Source organism: Mus caroli, chromosome 5, assembly GCF_900094665.2.
Source record: "Mus caroli chromosome 5, CAROLI_EIJ_v1.1, whole genome shotgun sequence".
Classification (NCBI taxonomy): Eukaryota; Metazoa; Chordata; class Mammalia; order Rodentia; family Muridae; genus Mus; species Mus caroli.
Genome location: NC_034574.1, coordinates 21,018,870 through 21,026,406, shown reverse-complemented (window position 1 = coordinate 21,026,406; position 7,537 = coordinate 21,018,870). Strand labels below are relative to the sequence as shown.

The window sequence follows — 7,537 nt, the reverse complement described above, 5'->3', positions numbered from 1 at the left end:
AGATTTTTGGCTTGTCAAATGCATTTCACATAAATCAGGTAGTTTTATAATAAGGATATTTGCTTGTTACTGTGCATTTTAATAACTTCCCATGTGAGTGTACTATATGTAAGGTGGTGAAGGAATGGGGCAAGGGGGAAGAGGGGTTCAAAAGAAAATTCTCTGGTCCACTGTGACTTTCTTCAGCCTGGGCAATTGCTCTTAAAAGGACAGCTTTCCTCCAGTGTACGCTGCTCTTCAGAGCAGCAGGCAGCTCAGAAAGCACAGCAAGCAGCAGACATACCAGAAAGAGTAAGTCCTAACCCCTTGGTTACAAAAACAGGAGACAGAAGTTGTAACACCCACCTTATTGGTTGACGTCTTAAATAACTTAGCACTTTTGTGGGTTCCCCCTTTACAATGTTTAAAGGCTCATTTTGGAAATTGTGTGTCCCCAGGATCACGGGCTGCAACACAGGTAACTGTAAGTAAGGAAGGGTCCCATGCCCTCGACAATCCCTATGGCAAGACCTTGTGGACAAGTCCAGCGGCAGGGCATTTCCTTTCCCACACTTGCTGCAGGCCAAGTTACCAACGCAAAGGCCATCGGTATGGGGAGGATCGTAGAGGTACAACATTTCCTCTAAGTATTCTTCCTCACATTAGAGATTGATGGTGGAGTACAGTTCATCTATCGGTAAGCTGAAATAGTTGTGTGCCTCTGGTCTTTCCACCTTCAGTGTTAGAATCGGAAGGCCATTGTCAATAGAAAACAATTCTTGATGCACAGCAATGTTCTTCAAAGGACCGTTGTAATCCTCTCTTCTCTGCCCAGGAAGGTAGACTCTCAACGTCGGGTACCACAATTGCTATGAAAAAGGCCTGCAAGCTTTCTCCATGGACAAACACCAGGGCCATGACTTCACTCTGCAGGTAGATATTGTCAATCTTTTCTGGTGCTATGTACTCTCCTTGGGCTAGCGTAAATATGTGCTTTTTCCTGTCAATAATCTTCAAGGTGCCATTTGGCAGCCATTCTCCAGTGTTCTCTCTGTGTAACCAGCCAGGGCTCAGCTGTTCCTGCTGGGTCTTTCAAGTAGCCTTTGAACACGTTTGCCCCTTTCACATATGCTTCACCCTCACCCTTGGCAACCAGGTAATTCATGTCTTCCACATCTACAAGCTTTATATAATAATTGCAAGGCATGGGAGCACCAACATAACCTGCCATCCAGTCTCTGGGCCAGCTCAGCCAGCAGCCAGCAGTGTGCTCAATCTGTCCTTAGCCTTCATAGAACTGACAGCTGAGAGCTGTCCTCAGAAATGTCAGCACCGTAGCTGACACTGGGGCTGCTCCTGTGATTATCAGCCAGACTTTCCCACCCAGACTCAACAGTATCTTGTGAAAGATGAGTTTATTCGGCAGGCTGTTGCTTCTAATGTTGCCTCTGTGAAGCTCTGTCTCTTTCCTTTTAGAGGCAAAGTCCAAGAGCCATCGCTTCATCGAAGTGTTTGCTTGTCCAGAAATTCTGTCAAGCATCCAGTTCAGCAGTCTAGAACTGCAGGGAAGATGGTGGGCTGAAGCACTGTGAGGTCGCCCATAAGCCGCCTGATAGCTCCTTGGAAGAAATCCTATCTTAGCACCATGACACAGCATACACACACTATCACAGTCTCAAACATATGGGTAAGACATCAGAACATCATCTGGGGAAGTGATGAATGCACTCTTCTGTCCCTTTCATAAAACCTGAGCAATCATTCCTAATGTTTTGATGATTGATCATTGCTCCTTTGGGGTTGCCTGTAATTCCACTCGTGAAATAAATTAGCACAGGATCTTCAGGTTCTGGAGGCTTGGACTTCATTCTGTTCACTCTTCCAAGGTCCTCCAGAGTTTTTAGGCTTATTTCTACCCCACACTTTTTGCCTCGTTCCACCAGATCATTGCTATAAGAGGCCATGATGATTTGATTTTAAGGCATGGTGTTAACTTATTTTCTATACCTTCTAGTAAGAGTTTTGCTTGCCAGCAAAAAAAAAAAAAATCATAGAGAGTTCAGCTTTGTTCACTATGTAGGTGATGGTGTCGGTTCCAAGGCTGTCATAGAGCAGAATAATCACCATCGAGTAAGAGAAGCATCCCTGCTCAATGATCACCCACTCAGGTGTGTTTTGAGAGAAGATGCTGATAAACTGCTCCAAGCAAGCCTGGGAACCCTTCTTGCTTTATTAACAGTCAAGACAATTCCCCCATGAGCATGCCCACAGGCCTGGTCTAAATATGCCTCTATCGAGGTTCTTCTCACAAATGGCTCTGGGTTGAGTCAAGTTGACAAAGCTAACTAAGAATCAGAAGAAAGAAGAGCCAAACACTACTCTATGAAACATGAGAAAATAAGATTTATTGCCTCATAATTACACTCCTATTATGCCTCACTTCCTGAGTGTTTGTCTTGCTGAAGTGAAGCAGAAGGACTTGAAAGCCCCAAGGATATACAGCAAAGTGTCACAAATGACAATGTGAATTAAGGATGCACAATTCACCAACTCTAATAAAATCTCTTTTATTTATGTGTGAGAGCTAATGTATTCTGGCGTACTCCTAATTCCTGTTTTGTTATTTATGAAATGGGAACCTGACAATTCACTAAATCACTATGAGCCATTCCTTTTACAATCTGTTTCATTTTCATTTTCTAGGCACAGATTTCTATTATTATTATTATTATTATTATTATTATTGTTGTTCAGGAATCATACTTACTCTCAATGATTCAAATTTAGCAATAAGAAGCAAACTACTTTGGCAGTTTTGGATAACATAAACATAACCTTCACCAAAAATTCTACTACCTCATTCCTTCTTTGGTGCAGAAACAACCATCTGTGTTGCTCCTTTAGGTTCAAAGCTATAAGGAGACTGTAACAGTAAGAGATCTCAAAACCAGAAAAGTAGATTTTGAGAAACCTGGAAAGACACTAACTGTATTTGAGGCCTTGTTGGAAGGCTCAGCTCCCAGGCCGGTGTGTTCTGTGTCTGCCTTGAGCCCTGGGAATAAGTGAAGAGGCAATTACCAGCTTTTTTGAGGTAAGACATGTTGGCAGGCATCTATCTCATCCTGAAGAACAGCTTTTAGTTGAGACCACCACTACATTCACAAAGGGTGCCCAATGGGTTAAATGCTCTGTTCTCATCCTACCTCCAACCCCCTTTCAGATGCCTCTCATTCTTAGAACTGAAAGAAGAGACAAGTGGTCCAGTGCTGGACACAGCAGCCCAGCAGGAAAAAGCTCAGGACAGGTCCACAATGACATCAGGCCCCAGTGGAAGGCTAGAAGCCAGCAACTCCAATGACAACTGAAAGTGAAGGCTAAGGGCGCTCAGCTGTTAGGGTGCTTCCCTAGCATGCGCAAAGCTTTCATAAACAAGACATGGTACTGTGTCCCTGTAACCCAGAACTCAGAAAGTAAAGGCACAAGAATCAGAAGATGAAGGATGAAGGCCATCCTCAGACACACAGTGAAGCTAGCCTGACATACACAAACAATAAAAGATGGACTGTCAGAGGAGCTAGCCTGAGATACCCAAACAATGAAAGATGGACCCTATGGACTGTCAGAGGAGCGAGTTGCATTAAATGAAACATAACATTTGTAAACTCTTTTCTAGAGTGAAGTACCACTGCCTCTTACAGCAGAGAGTAAGGTGACCTACTCCTAAGGGAATTATAACTTATGGGTTTCTCTACCTGCTCCATAGAAAAGATAAGAATTTAAGACTTAAAAATTCTTTAGAATTTCTTTCTTTTTAAGGGTCTGTTTGTTAGAAACTCAGGTTGCTCAATGATTTCAATCATTAGGTAGACCAGCAGTCCACTTGTGGTCATAATTTGAGCATTTGGTGGGATGGGATGCATGTGCCTGTACAGACAAATGCAAGCCAGTATTCAATCCTGAGTCTCATTCCTGGGTGTCTGACACCTCCCTTAAGACAGGGTCTCTCACTTACCTCAAACTTGCCAACTAGGCTAAGCTGATTGGCCAGTGATCTTCCAGGGGTTGTCTCTGCCCCCCAATGCTGAAATCCTGAGCATGCACTATAGCGCACAGCTTTTCTAGGTGAATTCCGGAAGAGGAAAATGGGTCCTCCTGATTATATGGTAAGCACTTTCCTGATGGAGAGCTCTCTTCAGAACCCAATTCAAATATGAAAATGGATATTTTTGTGACCCCTTCTTCAGAGTGCACAAAGGTAAACTTTGGCCTGGCTCTTAGTCTGTTATCAATGAAATTCTAAAGCAGGAAGCTTATTATAGCCATGATCTGGTATTCCCAGCTTGAGAATGGTCTTCCAGGATACCTAATGATATGGAATACTCCCACACCTGATATAAAATGCCAAAGTTGGCTAGAGGGATGGGCTAGAAGGATGGCTAGAGGGATGCTTCCATCATTAAAAGTGGGCTAGAGGGATGCTTTCATCATTAAAAGTGGGCTAGAGGAATGGGCTAGAGGGAAGCTTCCATCATTAAAGGCATTTGCTCCTCTCCCAAAGGACCTGAGTTTGATTCACAGCACTCACCTTGGATAACTCTCAATTGCCTGTTATTCCAGAGGAATAAATAACAAGGGAAATAATTCCCTCTTGTGACCTTCATGGGCACACATGGTCACATGCACAGACCCCCCCCACAGGCACAGGCATACATATAACTAGAAAATAATAACAATAATAACATAACAAAATGGCCAGATGTCTGCAATGAAGTCTTCCTACCCTTCTGTATTTTGAAGCATCTACACATTACTTCCATCACTTCATACTGTGTAAACAGTTGCTGTGCTGTAGCTTTAACAAATGACAACAAGGAAAGGACTAATGTTCAGCACAGATGCATTCCTCCAATGTATTCAATTCTCAGTTGACTGAACACACAGATGCAGAACAGAGAGATACAGACTCCAATTGCAGTGCTTGCGTAAAAGGGGGTTTTAGAGTAACTGGTCAGCAGTGATGAGGTTTTTCTATAAACTTTAATAAAGATAATTAGGCAAAGGTGAAGAATAGAATTTCTATAATCAGCTTTCCTTCTGAAAAAAAAAACTGAGTGGATGAGCACTGTGGATAAAATAAAGGTTGGGATTTTCACAAGGAGGGAGATGCAGTAATCGGCAAAGCAAGCAAAGTGTGCAAAGTTTGAGGAGTCTAAATCCTGTCACATTCCCAGACTCACAAAGAACCCCAAGTGCACTTCTTTCTTTTCATGTGTGAGTTACTATGGCTACACAGACAGTCTCTGCTAATTATTTATCTCAACTCCATCATCATTCTCTGCCATAGAGTAAGAAAGGTTTCCAACCCGTCTCCCAGATTTCTGTCACTGCTTTCTTCCTGGAGTGCTGAAGCGGATGGAACACAAGGGGATTTATTTCCATCTCTTCCAGATGTACAGGTTAGAAAGCAAGCCTGTTAAAAAGCAGCCTTGTGGTGCCTTCATTAGAGCAGCAGAGTTTCCTCTAAGAGTCTAGTTAGAAACATGGAAAGTTAGTGGTACAGAGAGCTTCGGAAGCTACCTCATTAAGCTGCACGACAGAAGTGCCAACCTTCCCTCATTCCCATCTGGTTTTCTCTCCGGTCATGACTCGTTGGCCACCTAGGAGCTATAGCCCTGCTTTCTTTCTTCCCAGTTTTCCAAGACTTGGGTTGTATGATATTGCCTTCAGATTGTTCCTTCTGTCTTAGTGTCATCCAAACATACTCCAGATGTCTCTGGTAGTCACAGCAGTAGATTCTTGCCACAGACCCACAGAGGTGTGTGGTGGACTAAGTTGGCTCTGAACATGATGAGACACTTCATGTCTCCTCAAGGACAGCTCTTCATCTCCTTTCCCTGCTTTAATGCTGCACTTTTGGAATCCTTAAACCTCTATCAGGCTGTCTTAGCTTTACCTCTGTTACAACAGAGGTAAAAATAAGATGAAATAAGATGAGGAAAAGTCCCTAAATGACTGGGATCCTAGCTTGGGCATAAGGCCTTGATGTCCCTGAGCTTGGCCAAAATCTCATGAGGCACCCTCCCAGTGGCAGGAGAACCAGTGAGATTGTAGCAAAGAACTAATTGTAATAAACTTGTAAAATTCTTAAAGCAAGTCCCCAGAAACGAGCCATTGCCAGTGACTGACAAGGAAGAATCAAGCTACAGAGCAATGCCTCCCTCTCTCTCTCTGCTCCATTGCTGTGACAAGAAGCAATTTAATGAAGAAAGAGTTTATTTAGGGCTTGCAGCTTGAGTGTACATGTCATGGTGAGGGAGTCTCGGCAGCTGGAGCTTGAAGCAGAGGGTCATACTTCATCTGCAGTAAGGAAACAGAAAGATGAACACTCAGCTTGCTTTCTCCTCTGTATTTAGTCCAGGACACCAGCCTACAGGATAACATTGCCCATGATGGACAGGATTCCCTTTTTCAATTAACCTAATCTTGATAATACCTCCCAGGCTTACCCAGATGCTTGTCTCCTCCGTTCCATCAAGTTTCTAATAAAAACTAGCTCCAATAACTACTTCTCCCAGCCCTGATCAACCTGAAGAGTCCTGGGATAAGATGAAAGCTATGGAAATGAAAAGCTGGTTTAGCAGCCTCTGTGGGGATGAGAAGATGTGTCCTTGGTATGGCCTTGAGTGTTCCAGCTTCTGCTGACATTGGCATCTGTGCAGGAGAATGAAAGCCATCCATCCAGGAGTGCTGGTGGCAAAGATGTTGATACAGCCATGGTTTTGATAAGCAGAGCAGGAAAAGGAGATGTGACAATGGGGGATAAACATGGACACTGTAATCCTCCCTCAATTTTCATAGGGATTGGATGTAGAGAGAAAACCCTCACAGAGAGAAAAATCTGTGGATGCTCATAGCCCTTCTATAAAAGAGAATGGTATCTGGCTATAACTCATGCATATCTCAAGGTATCATCTAAACAATCCTTAGATTTCTTACATGCCTACTACAATGTAAATGCCACATATGTTTTTATTCTGTGTTTTAACTTTTAGGAAATAATGACAAGGAAGTAATCTATACATGCTTCACATAGACTTGTGTTTATTTGAATGAGAAGTGTCCTCCAGAGGCTCACAAAAATGAACACTTGATTGCTAGCTAGTGGTGCTGTTTGGGGAGGTTATGGGACCTCCAGGAGGTAGAGCCTTGCTGAGGAAGGGTGTTACTGACGGAGGACTTTGGGGTATAAGGTCACTCTCTTTGCTTCCTGTTTATGGCTGAAAATGTGAGTTCTCAACTTTGGCTCCTGCCATTTGCTGCCATGCCTCCCCACCATGATGGACTCTCTCGCTCTGCCATAACACAAAATAAACCATTGCTTCTGTAAGTTACTCTTGGTGTTTCACCACATCCTGGGTCCTGCTTAAGTTAAATAAAAGCAAACATTAAGAAGGTCCATCATAAGTTTTATAGTTCCATGTTTCTTCTTCTCTTACTTTGTTCCTCTACTTCAAAAACACTGCTGTTTTACCATATTACCTTGTTGGGGTGGGGGTGG

General features: G+C 43.1%; 1 pseudogene; it reads right to left on the bottom strand.

The window, feature by feature from the left end:
- Positions 1-641: 641 nt before the first annotated feature.
- Positions 642-2,121, bottom strand: LOC110295469 (annotated as a pseudogene).
- Positions 2,122-7,537: the final 5,416 nt, after the last annotated feature.